Source organism: Triticum aestivum, chromosome 1A (genome assembly GCF_018294505.1).
Source record: "Triticum aestivum cultivar Chinese Spring chromosome 1A, IWGSC CS RefSeq v2.1, whole genome shotgun sequence".
In the NCBI taxonomy this organism is placed as follows: Eukaryota; Viridiplantae; Streptophyta; class Magnoliopsida; order Poales; family Poaceae; genus Triticum; species Triticum aestivum.
In genome coordinates, this window is record NC_057794.1 from 505,912,241 (window position 1) to 505,933,056 (window position 20,816).

General features: G+C 45.1%; 1 long non-coding RNA gene across 7 annotated transcripts; it reads left to right on the forward strand.

The window, feature by feature from the left end:
- Window positions 1–4,071: 4,071 nt before the first annotated feature.
- On the forward strand, window positions 4,072–20,589 carry LOC123060937 (uncharacterized). Of its 7 annotated transcripts, none has more exons than XR_006428316.1 (8): window positions 4,072–7,061; window positions 10,062–10,295; window positions 10,829–10,909; window positions 11,120–11,214; window positions 11,332–11,557; window positions 11,647–11,924; window positions 19,924–20,062; window positions 20,174–20,589. It is a non-coding gene; the product is annotated as an uncharacterized lncRNA (long non-coding RNA). The 7 variants fall into 7 exon arrangements; XR_006428336.1 differs by lacking the exons at window positions 19,924–20,062; window positions 20,174–20,589 and adding an exon at window positions 12,320–13,099 and having other exon boundaries at window positions 4,074–4,524; window positions 5,309–7,061; XR_006428340.1 differs by lacking the exons at window positions 19,924–20,062; window positions 20,174–20,589 and adding an exon at window positions 12,320–13,099 and having other exon boundaries at window positions 4,075–5,440; window positions 5,555–7,061.
- The last annotated feature ends 227 nt before the right edge of the window (window positions 20,590–20,816 follow it).

The following is a 20,816-nucleotide window of genomic DNA, read 5'->3' on the forward strand; positions in this document are numbered from 1 at the left end:
GAAGCCTCTTCCACAACCGCAGTTTGTAGGCTGTAGACACAATCTTAACTTGCTTTGTACTTTAGGCCATAGTTAAGATTAGGGAGGGTGTTAGACTGTATATACGTACCTCTGTACCTCTCTGTATATACCTTGTATTATACCTCTTGGTACTTCTATATATATGAGATAGCTACACCCATTCAGGGTGTCGAGCAGTTTTCCAAACATATCGTCTTACATGAAGTGTCCCACTATTCAGTCTCTGATAGTAACGTTTGTATAGTTGAGCTGAAATCCTCGACCTTGAAAAAAAATCCTTCCAAGCACTGCTCTCAATAGAAAAAGAAAACTAAACAAGCGCCAAAGACCACCCGAACTGCCCCCACAGACCTAGGATACATAGTTTTGAGGCATTTCCGGCCTCGGGTGAAAATTATTCCGTCATGCTGCCCACTTACATAAAGTGTCATGGTACCGTCTGCTCATCGCATATCTGCAACGAGCCGAGCATCATGTGCTACGATCAGCTTCATGACTTCATCTTTACTGGCTTGCCAAGAGGGATGACGCATTGGTTGATCTGGTGTATGGACTTGGTGTGAGAGCATTGCGAGCCCGTTGGCGTGGAAGTGATGAGTGTGATCTCAGTGAATGGGAGAACATAGTTGTGATGTGTTTAGCACAGGAAGTGAAATACCCAAGACTCGTACGAGCAGCTTGTCTTATCCGGTTGTTTACGTGTTCTCATCTCGAACTCATCCTCCCAGTGCATCCCATACTCAACAGTGGTCATCATCCTAATAGGCCAAGCTAAGTGCTACCTCTGCATACACCCAGTGCAGCAATAGAAAAATGGGCAAGCATAAAGTTTCACCCTGTAGTTGCAAGTGTTTAGCTTTTATACTCGTTGGGACCGTGTAGCTAGGTGCAAAGGAGTGATTCGACAAGTATTTATGGTCGGGTTTGTTGTTGATTTTACCATACCAACACCCTGATGCACGTGCTTAAATGAGATGCTAAGTACACGAAATGACTTAGCAACAAATGTACACGTGCTTAGCTTTTTGTAGCTAAGTTTTCTTCATTTAATTATGTAGCAACTAAACTTCTTCAGGCAAAGGTGTCTTGCATTGTTTTTTTTCCAATAAACTTCCAATTTATTCATTCTCAATCATGGTAGTATAAAGAACACCAGCAGTAATAAAATTTACTATCTGACCACCTAGCGATGACTGCAAGCAACGGAGCAAGCCGAAGCCGTCACCCCTCTCTCGGCAGAGCCGGCCAAACCTTATTGTAGTAGACAGTCGAGAAGTTGTCGTGCTAAGGCCTCATAGGACCAGCGCACGTACCAGAGCAGCAAACATCATCGGCGAAGAAAATCGTAGATTGGATGGACCAAACATGTAAACACCCAAACGAAGACGAAGGAAAACCAGATCAAAACAGATCGACCGAAGATCAGCTCTGACCAAATCCCGCGACATCCGACGGAGGCACACCTCTATACACCCTCCGATGAAGCTAGACACACCATTAGGGCGGGGATATAACGTGGAAGACATTATTCCTACCGAGAGACACCACTGCCGCCACATAGCCCCAACCAAGACGTTGAACCTAACAAGAACGAGAATGGAACCCCCACCCCCCACCCCCTGCTGGCGGGTGCCCGAGGTCCTCCGCATCTCCATGGCCCAAAGGCATGAGGCAGATCGGCGGCGGCGCCGACGGGAGAAGGAGGAAAGCCTGAGAAATTTTCCTGTGGGGGAGGAGAGAGAAGGCGTTGTGCGTCGGTTCTGATCCACCGGTTTGTTTACTCCAAGGTGTCTTGCATTGATCCACATGCCTGGCATTGTTTCTTTGTGAGATCATAAAAGTGATCTCTCTTCTTATTGATTACTTTGCCATGTCAGTTTCTCTTCTTCTTATGTGACATGCTTAACTCCTGTACATCATGAAACACTGAGAATGGTTTAAGGGTGTCAGAGCTAGCAATTTTAATGAAAGGAAATTCTTTATATAACTATACAGTGTCGCATGTAATCTAGGTGTAGTTATAAATATGATTAACAGTGGACATCATGTTCACGTGTAGATATACACAATTATTATGTTATGAAGGTCTATAGGTTATGATTTGGTAAACACAACTATGAAGATCTACCTGCATAAAATGATTATTATCAAGTATCTAATTAGCTGAAATTTGATGTTTTGTTGAGTTAGATACACAAAGATTAACTTAGTGTGGTCTAAAATAAAAGGAGCGTCCACCAATTATTGTCCAGATGCTATAATCCTATCATGAACTTGTTTAGCTTCGCCATTGCTTTCCCTCGATATAAATTATCTTACCAAGGAGGTCGATTTAATTTGCATCATTACACATACTTGTCAAGCTCCAATCAAATAAGAAGATTTGATGAGAACAACTCTGGCACTTGATTCTATTGTGTATAGTGTAGTGTGGTGTTTTTGATCATATTACCACCTCAACAACCGCTTGTCCAACTACTTAACTCCTGAGGGTACAACTAGTATCAGGGTAACAATTTTAATGAAATATAATTCTTTATAAAATTATGATTTGCAATGTACAAGATGTTTGACTGTAGATATATAAATTTGAATGTTATGAAGGTATATCAATTATGATATATTGAACGTGATTATAAAGATCTATTGATTATGAAAGCTAATACATGCACACCTAATAACACTGCAACTCCCTTCCGAAATAATAGGATATCGCTCCCGTGTCGCTCGTGGGCGACATAGGGGCGTCCCAAGGCGTAGACGCCCGTCACCCATAGTCCGCCACTCCTCTTGCTCGCTGCTGCCAGTGAGCGCAATGGCGACAACACCTACTCCCCTAGATCATATAGAAACACATGCCAGTCGGGTGCACATTGACATCAGGAGTTGCGACAACGGCTTACCCACACCAAGCAGCCTTAGCGACGGCCACTGCGCGGCATAGGAGTGAGGGTTGTCTGCGGCAGTCAGGCCGGGTTGGACTAGTGATTCCTTGCCTCATCTGGAGTCTTGTTGCCATGGCCATCACCGATCTGGAGTCTTCGATCTGTCCTGGCAGCAGCACCTCGTGCTTCCTCACTTGGTTGGCTGACGGCCCTGCTCTCCCTAATGGTGGTGTGGAGGTGCACCTTCTCGGAGGGGTGGTTTTGCCTGGAGGCACTGCTGGTCCAGTGCATGGCCGTGCAACACTTAAGGAGTGTCTTCTTCCTGGCTTAGGCGCCCTCATAGCCAAGCTCTATCCTTGACGAAGCTCCATCAGGTGGTCACCAAAAGGTCTTCATGAGGGTTTCTCCTTCCAAATCTGGTGGTTGATTTCGGCGGGGAGATACAAACTATGGAAGATGACTTGACGCAGAGGAATGTTTGCACAACAGTGGCGATTAACACCACATGTAGCTGCTGGGATCGCGGAAAATTGGTGGAGGCCAAACATAAGTTATGTTGTTGGTGGTGCTACTCAAGGACCCAGTCTCAAGCTTCAGGGTGAAAGTCTAGGTCTAAACTACGTTGGTTATACCTGACAATACCGATGTTTTTGCGTCGTTACCTTGTTGAAGGCATTTCTTGGATATGATTGGACTGGTTCTTCAGGATGAAAACTGAGATTCTTGCCTTGGATGGTTGGATCCAATGACGGTGGTGATTGAGCGCCACTCTCTTTCCGAAGGTGTTGCTGTTGAAAAACCTCGTCGTCTATGTGTTGTCATCAAATGATTGGTGTAGATATGATTATTATTGTAGTTTTCGATGGCGGATCTAATCACTTTTAGTTTTTTTTCTTTGTTGCATCACCTACGCATAGCTTTGGTACTACATCCCTTTGCTATTTGCCGGTGTACTCATTATGAAGCTCCCGTGCATAGCAGACGGCTAAAGCGTGCGGAGAATGTCAAAAGAGGTCTGGGTAGACCGAATTTAACATGGGAGAAATCCGTAAAAAGAGACATTATTAAAACCATTCAGCTGCGCATCAAGGGCGCCTCCCTGTGATAGCCACATCATCACAGCGTGGAAAACAAAACAGATCACCGGGACAAAAACAAAACAGATCGCTGGGCAAAAACAAAACAGAGTCCAATCCCGCACGCAACCTCCTCCCCGTTCCTCTCTGCCCTGCGCCGTCCCCATCCTCTGTAGAAGGAGCACGGCTCTCGTCGCTGTGCCTGGTGGGGATCCGGTGCATCCCCTCTCCGCTCGCCTCCTCCTCTCCTGGGTCCCTGCGTTGCCGGCTCAGCCGCTTCTCCTGCGTCTTCTCCTCCCCGCTTCTCTCCTCCTAGTCGAGTCCTGGACCAGATCGGCGTCCGGCGCGGGAAGCTCGGGGTGGTCGCAGGTTCGGGCGCCATCTCCTTTCTTCCCGTACACTGGGATCAAACAGCCCGCGGCCTGGCGGTGCCGGCCTGGATCCGAAGGCAGATGGACCAGATCCTGGAGCTGGGCACGAAGGAGCTCGAGGTCGACGACTCCGGCTTCGTCCTCCTCCTCTGACGTCGCCACCTTGCTCAGGTCCAACACGTCTATCCATCGCCCCAGTTTTTACCATTTCGTCGTGATTACCATCCCACACCATCCATAGGGTGTGCCTTCTGCCCTTCTCACCACTCTGAACTCGGAGCAAGTGGAAATTGGGTTGGGGAAGTTTTTCGAGCTCGAAATTAAACCCAGTTCTAGAATAGTAGAAGCTGGTGCTGAGATGGTCGGTAGGCAGTGGCACTCATAGGTCTCAATTGCTTCAAATCTATTTGGTTTTAGGTGATTTGGCACCCAAAACTCACAACACTGTTGCTACACATCAGTTCAGGAATCAAGGCAAATAGCGGTATTTCCCTTTGGGGTGAATGGACGAACTGATTATGGGAAGACCAACCAAGTAGTTTATACAATACTCACAATTTCTCACACTTCCAGCGAATTAAACTGACGATTAGATGTGCCTTCTCTCCTTCGTACATTGTTTAGGGGTTTGGTTTGAGAAGTGGGTTGCAGCACTCATGATTTTGCTTGTTTCAGGGATGGAATGAATTGGGGGTCAGCATCTAACACACACACACACAGAGGGAGAGAGAGAGAGAGGATAATTCTGTTTATTACGTCAACCATGTAGTAGAAACCAGATAGAACTAAACAGCTAGGGTTTTGAAGTTGACTCGGTAGCTGAATGTCCATGAATTTGTGTAAAACGACAAGTGCGCTACTGAATTAAAATTCTACCTATTCATTCCATTGCCCAGTTACCATCTGAAAGGTTCTATTTTGCCACCGCAACTCTAATTAGATTGTTATAGTTCAGACTAAGGGGATCAAGATTAGTCATCTGTTAGCTATGTACTATGGACCTCAACACTAGCTGAGTAGCTACGTAGCTAATCATTGATCTTGCCTTGGGTGAAAGGCTGGCGTTTGTTAATTCAGATACTGAAAGGTAACCCACACTGACTTTATTTGTTTACTTTCCTTCTGAAATCTTATTTGCTTAGCTTCTATTGACGACATTTCTAATCTTTTATCTTCGTCGGTAAACTCAACTGCATCTCAGTTTTCTGTTCCCATTTCCTGGATTGCGGGTCCTGATGCGCAAGATTCTTCTGTTTGCTACGGGTCCTGGATGATGGCAAGCATTGACGTGCGTACGCCGTTGCAACAGCCACACCTCAACCCTCCTGACGCATGCAATAATCAGCGGTGCCAAAATGATTTAGTATTTGCAAAGGTCGCTTTTGTTGCATTTTCTACGTGAGAAACCATCTCAGGCTATAAGTTTGCACAGCCTGGACACTTCACTTGCATACCTTGTTAGTTACTGATTGGACTATACGTAATTATGTTCACTTATATATAACAAGAGTTACTTTACCCAACTCCCAAGGAAATTGATAAAAGAAAAACATATCTGCATACTAAATGTTCTTGCAAATCTTGTTCTCAGATTGTCAATTGAAGGTGACCACGAGATATTCTCATGTTCTTTTATAATGTTTATTTGGGGATTAAAATCTTGATAATTAGATGTACTGCTTCGCTTCATATGTAATTTCCCTCATGCCTTCTAATCCGTTCAGATGACTAGCTATTATCCACATTAGGTTTTGCTCTATCTAATTGGTCGTTCAATTAGTCAAATAGCCGTTTCATTTTTATTATGCTGACACAAGATCTGTCTCTATTCTAAGATTTAGTTTCTGGTCACTTTTTGTGAGGTTTTTCATCAAAGATTCTCTTTAAACTCCTATTTTATACCTTTCTTTATGGTTCTTTGCATGGAAGTACTGTCTTCTTGCTTATATTATTCTTCTGCTATCATACAGATTTGGATGCACCTGCACAGTACTGATAGTACATGAAATTCATCAACCTGCATCCAAATGCATACAATATGCATGCTAAGCTTTCTTCAAATTTGCTCTAACAGAGTGATGAATACAATATGCATGCTAAGCTTTCTTCAAATTATTCTAATTGATCTTAAAAAGCTGGCTACTAGTGTTATTTGCTGCAATTTATTTCTGACAGCCAGGTAGTCTTGGAATGCTTTCGTAATGCAATTTATTTTTGACAGACAAGCTATGCTAATTGATCTTGAAAAGGTGGCTACTGGTGTTATCTGCTTTGTGGAAGGCTGTTAGCATTAAACTTTAGTGCTCGCCTGTTCATCATAGTCTCATTCCCTAGATAATTAATGAGGCATGAAAAATAGGTGAAATTGCAGGAAAATTGAAGATGGGAACACGATTCATTTTGTCAATGGGAACATCTACTGTTACAGATACACTTTCTGTATTCTACCTATCGATGGCGTAATGTTTGAATATTAAGTCATTTCTTTTTGTCATTAGCAGTTGCTTTTATTTATGTTCATATTCCAAGTATGCATGTGCTGCTCCGGTGGTGTTTTATTAGTTGATTGGCATATATGGATCTCTCCATGTTTATTAGTTGATCTCCAACCCCTACTCTGCTGTGGTTCTGTGGGAGCAAGAAGAGCATGCATGCTTTCTCTCTACATCTAGGGTCCATACGGCCAGATTGACGGGCCTAAACTCTGGGTGAGCTCCTCCATGATCCGATCGATTTCTTACCTTGTTGGTTGTGTCATATGGCTATTAGCATTTGATTGATAAATATTTCAGTTTTACTGAATGATCTTGCTTTACCCATCTGCACCTTGAGTTGATCTTTTCTTTCATGTTTACTTTTGCTACTATTCTTGTCCAGCTCAAAGGTTTCTTTCAAGAATCATGAGAGAACATTCAAGGAGTGGATTATTTGGAAATTATAACCTTCAGATTTCTTACGGCATCTCCAGCCGTTGCCCCCCCAGGACGCATAAAAATCGCCCCCTAGGGGCGAGCCGGGGATACAATCGGCGCTAGGGGCGGTTTTGCGCCCAGTCGTTGCCCCCAACTCGCCCCCAGGCGCCGAAATTGGCCCATTTTGCAGCCCAATTTCGGCGAATAAAGGGCCCATATGGGCGAGAATAAGCCCATATTCGGCGTGGTTTCGCCGTGTCTCGGCGTTCAATTATCAACACAATTATTTCTTATCACATATTTCATCACAGAAAAATCAAATACTTCAACAAAATAGTACAACAACAAATAGTTCACTACAAATTATATAGTTCAACAAATAAAAACTCGTATTTCATCACACCGCGTCCCCCTTGAGCCTCCATAGGTGCTCAATCAGATCTTTCTGCAGTTGATGATGCACCTGTGGGTCTCGGATCTCCTGACGCATACTGAGATAGGCAGTCCAAGTTGCCGGTAGCTGGTGATCAACTTCGGCTAGAGGACCCTGCCTGTAGTATGGTTCAGTGTCAAACACCGGGTCTTCTTGCTCGCTCTCGATGATCATGTTGTGCAAGATGACACAGCAAGTCATAATCTCCCACATTTGATCTTTGGACCAGGTCTGAGCGGGGTACCGAACAACAGCGAATAGAGATTGGAGCACACCAAATGCCCGCTCGACATCCTTCCTGCAAGCCTCCTGAACTTTCGCAAACCAGGCGTTCTTGCCTCCTGCCATAGGGTTTGAAATCGTCTTCACAAATGTCGACCATCTCGGATAGATGCCATCTGCTAGGTAGTACCCCTTGTTGTATTGGTGCCCATTGATCTCGAAGTTCACCGGAGGAGAATGGCCCTCAACGAGCTTGGCAAAAACAGGAGAGCACTGCAGCACGTTGATGTCATTGTGAGTTCCTGGCATACCAAAGAAGGAGTGCCAAATCCAAAGGTCCTGTGTGGCTACCGCCTCAAGCACCACACTGCAACCGCCTTTGGCGCCTTTGTACATCCCCTGCCAACCAAATGGGCAATTCTTCCATTTCCAATGCATGCAGTCGATGCTTCCAAGCATCCCAGGAAATCCTCTTGCTGCATTCTGGGCTAGGATCCGAGCAGTGTCTTCCGCATTGGGTGTTCTCAAGTATTGTGGCCCAAACACTGCCACCACTGCCCGACAGAACTTGTAGAAACACTCTATGCTGGTGGACTCGGCCATGCGCCCATAGTCGTCGAGTGAATCACTGGGAGCTCCATATGCAAGCATCCTCATCGCTGTCGTGCACTTCTGGATGGAGGTGAATCCAAGAGCGCCAGTGCAATCCATCTTGCACTTGAAGTAGTTGTCGAACTCCCGGATGGAATTCACAATCCTGAGGAAGAGCTTTCGGCTCATCCGATAACGGCGCCGAAATGTTCTCTCGCCATGAAGTGGAGCATCGGCGAAGTAGTCGGAGTAGAGCATGCAGTAGCCTTGGAGACGATGCCGGTTCTTTGCTTTCATCTGCCCCGGCGCCGAGCCACCTCGCCGCGGCTTTTCATTGCTCGCCAGCAGCTGGCAGAGGGCGGCGAGCACCATGAGATGCTCTTCTTCCTGGACGTCGGCCGCGGCTTCCTCCTCCAGCAGCGCGGCGAGCTCTTCCTCCTCGTCCGAGTCCATCGCCGAGGCAGGCAAAACGCCGAACACCTTGCGCTCGGTGGGCGTGTACCCGCCGTTAAACCGCGCCTCCGCGGCCGGAAACGCCCAGCTGCTGTGGGAGGGGCTGCTGCGGCGAAGCACTGCTATTTTCCGGCGGGGAATGGCTATCTAGCGGAGTAGGGCGGCGGCCGTCGCCGGGATATAGCTAGTGGTGGCCGAGGGCGCGGGGGGTGCGAGGCGAGTCAGGGGAAGAAAACCTTGACTTTTCCGCTGTCGGTGTGGGCCAGGCATGCTTTTCCCTAGCGCCGGAGCCCCCAACTGCTCCCCAGCGCGCCGGGTTCGGCCTGTGACTGCCGGGCGGAAAAAAGGTCCGAACCGGCGATTTTCGGCGTCCTGGGGGCGCGACTGGGCCGTTTTTTCGGCGTCGGCGCCGAAAAAGTGGCCTGGGGGGCCCTCTTGGGGGCGCGGCTGGAGATGCCCTTAGAAGTGAGGTTACTTTCCAACTACTCCCTCCGTTCCGAATTACTTGTCTTAGATTTGTCTAGATACGGAGGTATCTAGCATTAAAATAAGTCTAGATACATCCGTATCTAGACAAATCCAAGACAAGTAATTCAGAATGGAGGGAGTAGAATTATAGGCAAGCATTGGTCTTTAATTTGGAAGTGATTATCATGTCTAAGAAGGGAGATCAACCCGGTTTGGTGTACATGATGTATGATCCTTTTTTTATTGATTTCTTATACTATATGTCTACATGACTTATTTCACTCAATTTTCTGTTTTTTACACCATACTTCATGCGGTAGCCATACAAGATCATTTATTATACTATTGTACTATCATATTACAAAATCATTATGCTAGATATAGATGGATTAACATGACGATAATTCCTTTTGTTCTGTTTTTTCACTAGACATAGATGCTATTTATGCTTCTTTAGCAGTGACATCATAGTCAACTTGCATTTTGTGTCTTCTAGCTACACTGCCAAATCCAGCAACTTTGATTTGTTCGTACCATTAGGCTGTAAGGAAATATTACTATATGTAACATGTTTTTTTCTTAAGCTACTGTTGTTGCTTCTCATGTCTGAAATATATTTCTTGATACAGCTTCACTCGGATTTATGTGAATATAAGCGTAAGAGGTCTAGTGGCAATGCTACAAAATCACTGCAGGCGTGAGTATCCTGATTGCACTGCTGCTGGCCGTTTCTTGCGATTGCGTACAACAGGCTTCTGACAAAGTCAAGTCATGGCCTCATTGACAAAGTGCTTTCAGTTTGGCTGGACAAAGTGCTTTCTTGCGATTGCACTACAATGCATTGTACCCATCCATGCTCCAGGGTGAGTCGTACATATCCTCGTTAGATGTACCAATGCCTATGATGGTTCTGAACTCTAATGATATAGTATCGTATGTTTGATCGATGTTCTACTATTAGATCATAATGTTATAGCATATGCCCATATTGATGTAAATGAGTTAGACTAATGACGAAACATGGCAGCCGAATGTGCCGAGACAAGATAAATGCGCACATGCCTTCTCGTAAAAGTTTGATACACTTTTCAAGAAAACGAACTTTGGTTAATCATTAAGCTATAACTTTTCTCATATTTGAACAACAAGGTTATTTGAGTTCTTCTAAAAAAGTGGCAATGTTAAAAAAATGGTTATTTTGTGTAACTTTTGCAAACTTTGTGGAAAGAAGCTGCAAATAACTGATTTCGCTGTCAAGTCTACAGTCCAATGTTAATCTAGAGGGTGGAATCTTTAAACTTCGTTGATGCTTTCTTGTCCGTTTTGATCTAATATCTGTCTGATGTGATTTGTATAAAATTTATGGTGGTATAATTAGTTTTGCTTTTTCTTGCAGGATATAATAACGTTGTAGATAGACGGAGACTGAATCAGTTCACACTACTTTGATGTCTATCGAGCCAATGGGACAACAAAGGTAGTTCCTTTGCACAATTTGAAGAATGTTATTTCATATTGCATTATATGTCTGACTCATTTCAGTGGGCATTCAATTAATTTGAGGCATCCTTTCCTAGGATCTTACCTTGATATTCCTCTATTTTCTCCTATTTGTCCCATGCTTTTTTAAGAACTGGAATAAATATAACCAGTGTTACAAATGTTTGCTGAGGAAAAGTCCTTGCAGAAAAGAAGAACCGGAAGAAGGTTATCTATCTTCACGAGCAAGTTGGTGTCTGTAAACCTTCACCGGAGCCATTCCAGCTCTTTCAGAGCCACAAGGTGAGCCGGAAGTCAGTGTATGTTTGAACGAGCACACTCGCTTCTATCAGAATTCATATAATCATTAGAAGCTCAGAACCAGTCATGCCAAAGATATGAAGTGGAACTCATTTGCAGGCAAGGAGGGAACCAAGACCCCAACGGTGCGGAGCAGTTTCCCATCGAGAGGACTAGGGCTGCCATCAGGGACCTGTAGACCAAGCTCAACATCTCCCTCGTGCCTCCATCAACACCGTGTCCTGGAGGGTCGTTGCCGTCCGCGACGACGAGCTACTGCCGCAGCTTTGCCAGCCGCACGGTTAGAGGGAGGCATCAAGGTCCTGCCACCGCTCCCGGGGCTGATGTGCGTGTAATTTCTATTAATGTATCTTATGTTGCCAAACAACAACATGCTCCTGTCAATGCTATATCATTGTGGGCGTGGCATTTCAGTTTCTTCCTCAGGTGATATTCCAATATACAATAAGTTCCATCAAGAATTGCATGTACATGTGCTGCTATCCTGATCCAAAAAGGAAAGTAAAAAGGGCGTTCATCTACCTGGCACCGCCCAGATGCCCCTCAAGCGGCGCGCCACGGGTGCGCCCCAACTACTAGTGAAGGATTGAAGTATCACCAAAGAACTAGCTATGGACAGGGGTGCGTGGAAGCTTGCTATCCATGTGCCCGAACTAAAGGCTTTGTTACAAATCCATCCTTTGTCGAAAAAGGTACAATTATTATTGTCTACTCTCTATTATTTAAAATTCTGATGATTATCAACTTGGATACACAAACATTCACCGGGTGTGATCCAATATAAAAACAGAGCCCATCAATTAGTATTGTTTTTATAATCCAATCCCGAACTCATTTTGCAGTACATGCCAACAAATAAAACTTGAATGATATGTGGTAGCTTCCTGTATTCTCTTCTACTTCCATTGTAAGCAAATATAAGATGTTTTAGATCTCTGGAAATGGGGGACAACATCAAAGGCAAAGAGGCTATACATGTTTGTCACCATCTCAACAATACAAAGTTTGTGTTACCGAGTTACTCTCTGGATGAGTTTTTGGTTTGGCATAGCTGCATGCTAAGTTCTATGTGTGTTTTGACTTGTAGGGTGTCTCTACAGTCGATGCAATTTATGAACTCCTGAGTTAAGGCAACATAAGTGACACAACCAGAAACCAAGAAGCATGTTACTCCTGTCGAGCTGTGTCCAATACTCAAAACACTTTACAAAACTTTAATCAAGATGTTGGAATGCTCTTGGATCGCCATTTTTGCCTCTTGTAGTTACAGTTTTTCTTATGTTATAGTCTTGCTGCCTCTACAGGTGCCTGCATTTTGTGTACTACTTACGCACTTGCAGGGAACTTGGTACCAGTTCAATTCTCGAGGCGATACAAGATGAATCAATGTCCGATCCACGGGAAAGAATCGAGATGGCACAACGCCAGTCCCTCTACCGACCTTCTCTCCTCGACCTGCCTAATTGTGATATCAAGCTGTGGCTGTAGCCTTTATTTATGGAGAAATGTTGCGAGTTTGCAGGGTTTGCTGATCCTTCTGTCGGTGAACCCGCAAGTGCATATTTGTAGTGTATGCTTATATGTGTACTGCTGAGTATGAGATGAGTTTTTTTAATAGCAAGGTGAGATAAACTTCTTATCATCCGAGTTGATGTCCACCTGTATATACAACCCTTTAGTCAATTGTATTTTTTGTTTGCATGGCAAGAGAGATACCTGTAATTCTTTTGAACTTTGTAAGTAGCTCATTGTCACTGCTTTAGTTGAGCGGCTCAGTGTTGCTGTCTTTTACTTCTACTTAAGAAACAGAGGACGCCTGTACTTCTGTATATGTAATGCTTTTATGCATGTGATGACTTGTCGCAAATTTTGCTATCTTGAAGAGCGTGCCAGTTTGAGATCCATTTGTGCATGGTCCCTCTTATCTCCTCTTTTCACATGAGAGGTAAGAGTATAAAATAGATCTGATCCGTTGATCTCGTTAATTAGTGGCTTGATTAACTCTTACCTTCTTACCTCACATAAAAAAGAGGGGGTAAGAGGGACCATGTTAAAATTTCCAAAAAAATATTCTTCCAAGCCCTGCTCTCAAAAGAAAATGAAAACTGAACAAGTCCCCAAAGAACACCCGAACTGCTCGACAGGCCCACGATAGATGGCTTTGAGACATTTCTGACCTCGGGTGAAAATTAGTTTGAAACACTGCCAGATGTCAAAAAGAAAAGTTTGAAACGCTGCCATTTTACAGTGTCATCTTCACATATCTCCAACGAGAGGAAGATCAGATGCTAGGGTCACCTTGTTCTTCTGTACTGGCTTGCAAAGAGTGATGACACCACTTGGTTGACCTGCAGCATGTATTTGGTGCCAGGGCAACACGTGCATGATGTACTGCTCGACCGTCAGCGTGGAAATGACCAGTGTGATCTCGGCATATAGGAAGATTTGAACAAAAAGTTGTAGTGCGTGTAACCGATGAATTCCACTAGCCAACGCTGGCACCAAAACCTTGTTGGATCCGCTCGCGTGCCTGCTCTCAGCTTGGACTCATGTTCCCGGTGCATCCCATGCCTAGCAACAGATGACCATCATCCTCTTGGGCCACTTCTATATACAGTTATACACCCAATAGCAGCAAAGGACTGATTCGACGTGTATTTTATAGGCCAGGTGTGTGTGTTGTAAGTTGTAGGTGTTTTTTGTTTCTATACTCGTTGGGAGCGTGGTATGTGCAAAGGAGTGATTCGATGCGTATTTATCGGCCGGGTATGTTGTTCATTTTACACCTCAACAACCACTTGTCCAATTATTTAACTCCGAGGGTACAACTAGAGAAATTCTAATAAACGATAATTCTTTATATAACTACATGATCTTGCGTGCAATCTAGGTGTAGATGTGCAATCTAGGCCCAGGGCAACTCCTCCATCCGCCACTGGTCCCTGAATCTCCTCCCTCCCCCGCCACATGAGGCTGACGCTGGGAAAAGCTCATGGCGCAGCCAGGGACTATGGCAGCGGGGCAGCGGCCCTCTGGTGACGCCACCCTTCATGTGGCGAGGAGAGGCTGGCAGGTTGCAGGTCGTTGGATCAGGGCGGCGTGTCGATCAGCCAAGGCCGGGCATGTTCCGTTAAAGTGTGTCCGGTCAAAGTTAATCGAGCGTGTTGGGTAAATTGGTGCATCCTTGCAGGGAAGTATATGCATTCGAATAGTCGTGTCCAAGGTAACGGATGCTCGGAGTTGTATTCCGATCTACTACAACTAGAACTGGATACTTGTGATACTAAACCGTTATGATGGCTCCGGGGTCACTTTCTCGCGGGATAGTCGAGGAAGGATCTCTGGGCGTTACTGTTACATACTTGTTATTATTTGATATGTTACTTTACTCTCTTATGTTGCTGCAAGATGCTAGTCTTTGATAGGCTAGGCATTTCTCTTTAATCTAGCATTCTGCAGTATAGTCCACAGATACACCCCTTCCCCTTGATACTGATGCATACATAGCATATATATGATGTAAATCTTGTGAGTACTTTGAATGAGTACTCACGGTTGCTTTGCTACCTTTTCCCCCTCTACCCGGTTGCTACGATCAGATGACGGAGCCCAGGAGACAGTTGATCCCGTCGATGACTACTACTACACCGACGGAGCCTACTACTACGTAAAGACCGACGATCAGGAGTAGTTAGGAGGCTCCCAGGCAGGAGGCTTGCGCCTTTTCGATCCAGATGTCGTTGTTTTGCTCAGCCTTCTTAAGGCAAACTTGTTTACTTATGTCAGTACTCATATATTGTTGCTTTCGCTGACTTATGTATTCGAGCCTTCTTGGCCCAACCTGTAATCTAAAGCTGCATGATTTTAATTTGTGTCTTAGAATTGTGTTGTAATATCTTCCCGTGAGTCTTCGATCTTGATCGTGCGCAATTGCGTGTATAATTAGTGCAGGATTGAGTCGGGGCATCACAGATACACAAACATTCACCGGGTCTGATCCAATATAAGAACAGAGCCCATCAATTATTGTTTTTATAATCCAATCCTGAACTCGTTTTGCGGTACATGCCAACAAATAAAATTTGAAGAATATGTGGTAGCTTCCTGTATTCTCTTCTACATCCACTGTAAGCAAATATAAGATGTTTAAGATCTCTGGGAATGGGGGACAACATCAAAGGCAAAGAGACTATACATGTTTATCACCATCTTAACAATACAAAGTTTGTGTTACTGAGTTACTTTCTGGATGAGTTTTTGGTTTGGCATAGCTGCAAGCTAAGTTCTATGTGTGTTTTCACTTGTAGGGTGCAATTTATGAACTCATGAGTTAAGGCAACATAAGTGACACACCCGGAAACCAAGAAGCATGTTACTCCTGTCGAGCTGTGTCCAATACTCAAAATACTTTAAAAAACTTTAATCAAGAGGTTGGAATGCTCTTGAATCGCCATTGTTGCCTCTTGTTTTTTTAGAAAAGGAGGATGACCCCCGGCCTCTGCATCTGGACGATGCATGCGACCACTTTATTAATTATTCTCACAAGACCTTACAACGTCATACAACAGCAACACTAAAGCCACCGTCTAAGCAACAACTGTCGCTACACCTATCGAATTGATGAAGGAGCGCTGATAGCCTGGGCCTAATACCAAACAGACATCGTAGCCAAACCTAAAAATCTAAGACCTGAGGTCCCAACCAGGACGCTTGTCTGGTATGGGGCACCTACCAGTCCAGCGCACTCCTCAACCAGGACGCCTGCCGGGTACAAGGCCGCTGCATCCACCTGCCACGAGTCCATCTTCAGAGCTGTACCGCTGCATCTACCGTGCCAGTTCTCTTTGCCATCGACGCCACCGCGACGCCAGACAGCGTCGTCCTCCTGCGCGAGTCCATCCTCCCACATCGAACTCCGAATCTGCACTGCACCACGCCGTCAAGATCCGTCGCCATCAATGTGTAGGATGAAGCACCGCTCCACCAAAGAAGCCGTCCGCTGGTCCCGCGAAGCCGAGTGCACCTCGAAGAATGCCGCCCCAAAGGGGGTTACGACACATGAATGCCGCCAACATGAGATCAGCTGATCTAGGGTTTCCCCCGAAGGTATTGAGTGGAGTTGGGAGCTTCACCTCGATGATGCCTTCATGAAGGAAACGATGATACCGGCATCGTCATCACCGGCTCCGGCCATCAACCGAAGACCAGGTTTTCACCCGGATCCATCCTAAGAAACCCGCCCAATAACCTGTGCACCGTCTCGACCGCCTTCAAAGCCCCAGATCCAGCCGCCTAGATCCGGCGACCAACCGCAGCAACAGTGCCACCATGGGATCTCGTGGTTCTTTCCTCTGTTTCCAGCGTACCGGTTCGATGAGAGTCACTTGGCGGTCGTAAAAATTGCCAACTCTAGCTCCTTCGTTTTCTGAGAGTAGCGAATACCCAGCTCCATGACTCCGGCAAATTTGCACGTAGCTAATAGCCAGCTTCCCACTCTTGTAGCCACGATTTGAAACGTTCGTCTTAGCTCCCGTCTTGGAGTCGAGGAGTTGAGAATCCAGAGGGCTTCCGAACATGCCCGAAGTGTCATGGTACCGCCTGCTCATCGCATATCTGCAACGAGCCGAGCATCATGTGCTACGATCAGCTTCATGGCTTCATCTTCACTGGCTTGCCAAGAGGGATGACGCATTGGTTGATCTGGTGTATGGACTTGGTGTGAGAGCATTGCGAGCCCGTTGGCGTGGAAGTGATCAGTGTGATCTCAGTGAATAGGAGAACATAGTTGTGATGTGTTTAGCACAAGCAGTGAAATACCCAAGACTCGTACGAGCTGCTTGTTGGATCCGCTTGTGTACGTGCTCTCATCTCGAACTCATCTTCCCAATGCATCCCATGCCCAACAGTGATCATCATCCTAATACGCCAAGCTATAAGTGCTACCTCTGCATACACCCAGTGCAGCAATAGAAAAAAATGGGGAAGCTAAAATTTCATCATGTAGTTGCAAGTCTTTAGCTTTTATACTCGTTGGGACCGTGTAGCTAGGTGCAAAGGAGTGATTCGGCAAGTATTTATGGGTCGGGTGTCTTGTTGCTTTTACCATACCAACAACCACGTGTCCTCTGACGCCTCTCCCGATGCACGTGCTTAAATGAGATGCTAAGTACACAAAATGACTTAGCAACTAAGCTCTCCAATGTATACATGCTTAGCTTTTTGTAGCTAAGTTTTGTTCATTTAATTGTGTAGCAACTAAACTTCTTCAGGCAAAGGTGTCTTCATTGTTTTTCCCGATAAACTTCCAATTTATTCATTCTCAATCATGATATTACAAAAGAATACCATAAGTAAAAAAATTACTATCTGGTCAGACCACCTAGCGATGACTATAAGCACCGGAGCGAGCCGAAGGCATCACCCCTCCCTCGCCAGAGCCTGGCAAATCTTATTGTAGTAGACAATCGACAAGTCATCATGCTAAGGCCCCATAGGACCAGTGCACCAGAGCACCAAACATGACCGATGAAGAAAGTCGTAGATTGGACGGATTAAACATGTAGACACCGAAAGAAGACCGGATCAAAACAGATCCACCAAGATCAGCACTGACCGAATCTCACGAGATCCAACGGAGGCACACCTCTATACATCCTCCGACGAAGCTAGACGTACCATCGGGACGGGGATAGAACGCGGGAGACATTATTCCTACTAAGAGACACCACTGCCACCACATAGCCCCAACCAAGATGTTGAACCTAACAATAACGAGAACGGGATCCCTCCCGCTGACGGGGGGCCCGACGTCCTCCGCATCTCCATGGCCCAAAGGTATGAGGCAGATCGGCGGCGGCGCCGACGGGAGGAGGAGGAAAGCCTGAGATCTTTTCTTGTGGGGGAGGGAAGAGAAGGCGTTGTGCGTCGGTTCTGATTCGCTGGTTTGTTTATTCCAAGGTGTCTTTCATTGGTCCACGTGCCTGACATTGTTTCTTCATGAGGTCATAAAAGTTCTCTCTTCTTATTAGTTACTTTGTCATGTCAGTTTCTCTTCTTCTTATGTGACATGCTTATCTCCGTATACCATGAAACACTGAGAATGGTTTGAGGGTCTCAGAGCTAGCAATTTTAATGGAAGGAAATTCTTTGTATGACTATATGATGTCGCATGTAATCTAGGTGTAGTTATAAATATGATTAACAGTGGACATGATGTTCACATGTAGATATACACAATTATAATGTTATGAAGGTCTATAGGTTATGATTTGTTAAACACAACTATGAAGATCTACCTGTTATCATCTTACTGCATAAAATGATTATTATCAAGTATCTAATTAGCTGAAATTCTGATATTTTGTTGAGTTAGATACACAAAGATTAATTTAGTGTGGTGTAAAATAAAAGGAGGGTTCACCAATTATTGTCCGGATGCTATAATCCTATCATGAACTCGTTTAGCTTCGCCATTGCTTTCCCTCGGTATAAATTATCTTACCAAGGAGGTCGATTTAATTTGCATCATTACACATACTTGTGAAGCTCCAATCAAATAAGAAGAATTGATGGGAACAACTTTGGCACTTGATTCTATTGTGTATAGTGTAGTGTGGTGTTTTTGATGATATTACCACCTCAACAACCGCTTGTCCAGTTACTTAACTCTTGAGGGTACAACTAGTATCAGGGTAACAATTTTAATGAAATATAATTCTTCATAAAATTATGATTTACAATGTATATGATGTTTGAGTATAGATATATAAATTTGAATGTTATGAAGGTATATCAATTATGATATATCAAACGTGACTATAAAGATCTATTGATTATGGAAGCTAATGCATGCACGCCTAATAACACTGCAATTCCCTTTCAAAATAATAGGATCACGCTCCTGTGTCGCTCGTCAGCAACACATGGGCGTCCCAAGGCGTAGCCGCCAGTCACCCATAGTCCGCCACTCCTCCACGTCGCTGCTGCCAGTGAGCACAGTGGCTGCAGCCCCTACTCCCCTCGTTCATATAGAAACACATGCCACTCGGGTGCACATGACATCAGGAGTTGTAACAACGGCTTACCCACACCAAGGCCTTAGCGACGGCCACTGTGCGACATAGGAGTGACCGAGTGAGGGTTGTCTGCGGCAGTCGGGCCGGGTTGGATTAGCGATTCCTTGCCTCGTCTTGAGTCTTGCTGCCATGGCCGGCACCAATCTGGAGTCTTCGATCTGGCATGGCGGCATCACCTCGTGCTTCCTCAGGTGGTTGGCTGACGACCTTGCTCTCCCCAATGGTGGTGTGGAGGCGGACCTTCTTGGAGGGTTGGTTTTTCCTAGAGGCGCTACTGGTCCAGCGCATGGCCGTGCAACATTTAAGGAGTGTCTTCTTCCCGGCTTTAGGCGCCCTCATAGCCAAGCTTTACCGTTGACGAAGCTCCATCAGGTAGTCACCAAAACTTGAATGTGTGGTAGCTTCCTGTATTCTCTTCTACTTCCACTGTAAGCAAATATAAGATGTTTTAGATCTCTGGAAATGGGGGACAACATCAAAGGCAAAGAGACTATACATGTTTGTCACCATGACACCATCTCAACAATACAAAGTTTGTGTTGCCGAGTTACTCTCTGTATGAGTTTTTGGTTTGGCATAGCTGCATGCTAAGTTCTATGTGTGGTTTCACTTGTAGGGTGTCTCTACAGTCGATGCAATTTATGAACTCCTGAGTTAAGGCAACATAAGTGGCACACCCAGAAACCAAAGAAGCATATTACTCCTGTCGAGCTGTGTCCAATACTCAAAACACTTTACAAAACTTTAATCAAGAGGTTGGAATGCTCTTGGATCTCCATTGTTGCCTCTTGTAGTTAGTCTTGCTGCCTCTATAGGTGCCTGCATTTTGTGTACTACTTACGCATTTGTAGGAAACTTGGTACCAGTTCAATTCTTGAGGCGATACGAGATGAATCAATGTCCGATCCACGGGAAAGAATCGAGATGGCACAATGCCAGTCCCTCTACCGACCTCCTCTCCTTGGCCTGCCTAAATGGGATATCAAGCTGTAGCTGCAACCTTTATTTATGGAGAAATGTTGCGAGTTTGCAGGGTTTGCTGATCCTTCTGTCAGTGAACCTGCAAGTGCATATTTGTAGTGTATGCTTATATGTGTACTGCTGAGCACGAGATGAGTTTTTTTAATAGCAAGGTGAGATAAACTTCTTATCATCCGAGTTGATGCCCACCAGTATATACAACCCTTGAGTCAATTGTATTTGTTGTTTGCATGGCAAGAGAGATACCTGTAAATCTGTAATTCTTTTGAACTTTGTAAAGTAGCTCATTGTCACTGCTTTAGTTGAGCGGCTCGGTGTTCCTGTCTTTTACTTCTACTTAAGAGCATCTCCAACAGCCGCGCAACGCGCCGCACGCTAAAAGTCACGATACAGCGCCGGGTTAGTCAACTTTTGCGCGCGGTGGTGCGCTGGCTCCAGCGGCCGCCGCAAATTAAAGCGCGCCCACGCCGCTCCAGTAGGTGCGCTATATTTCAGTTTTTTCTACTATGATTCGATACATATTTGGTT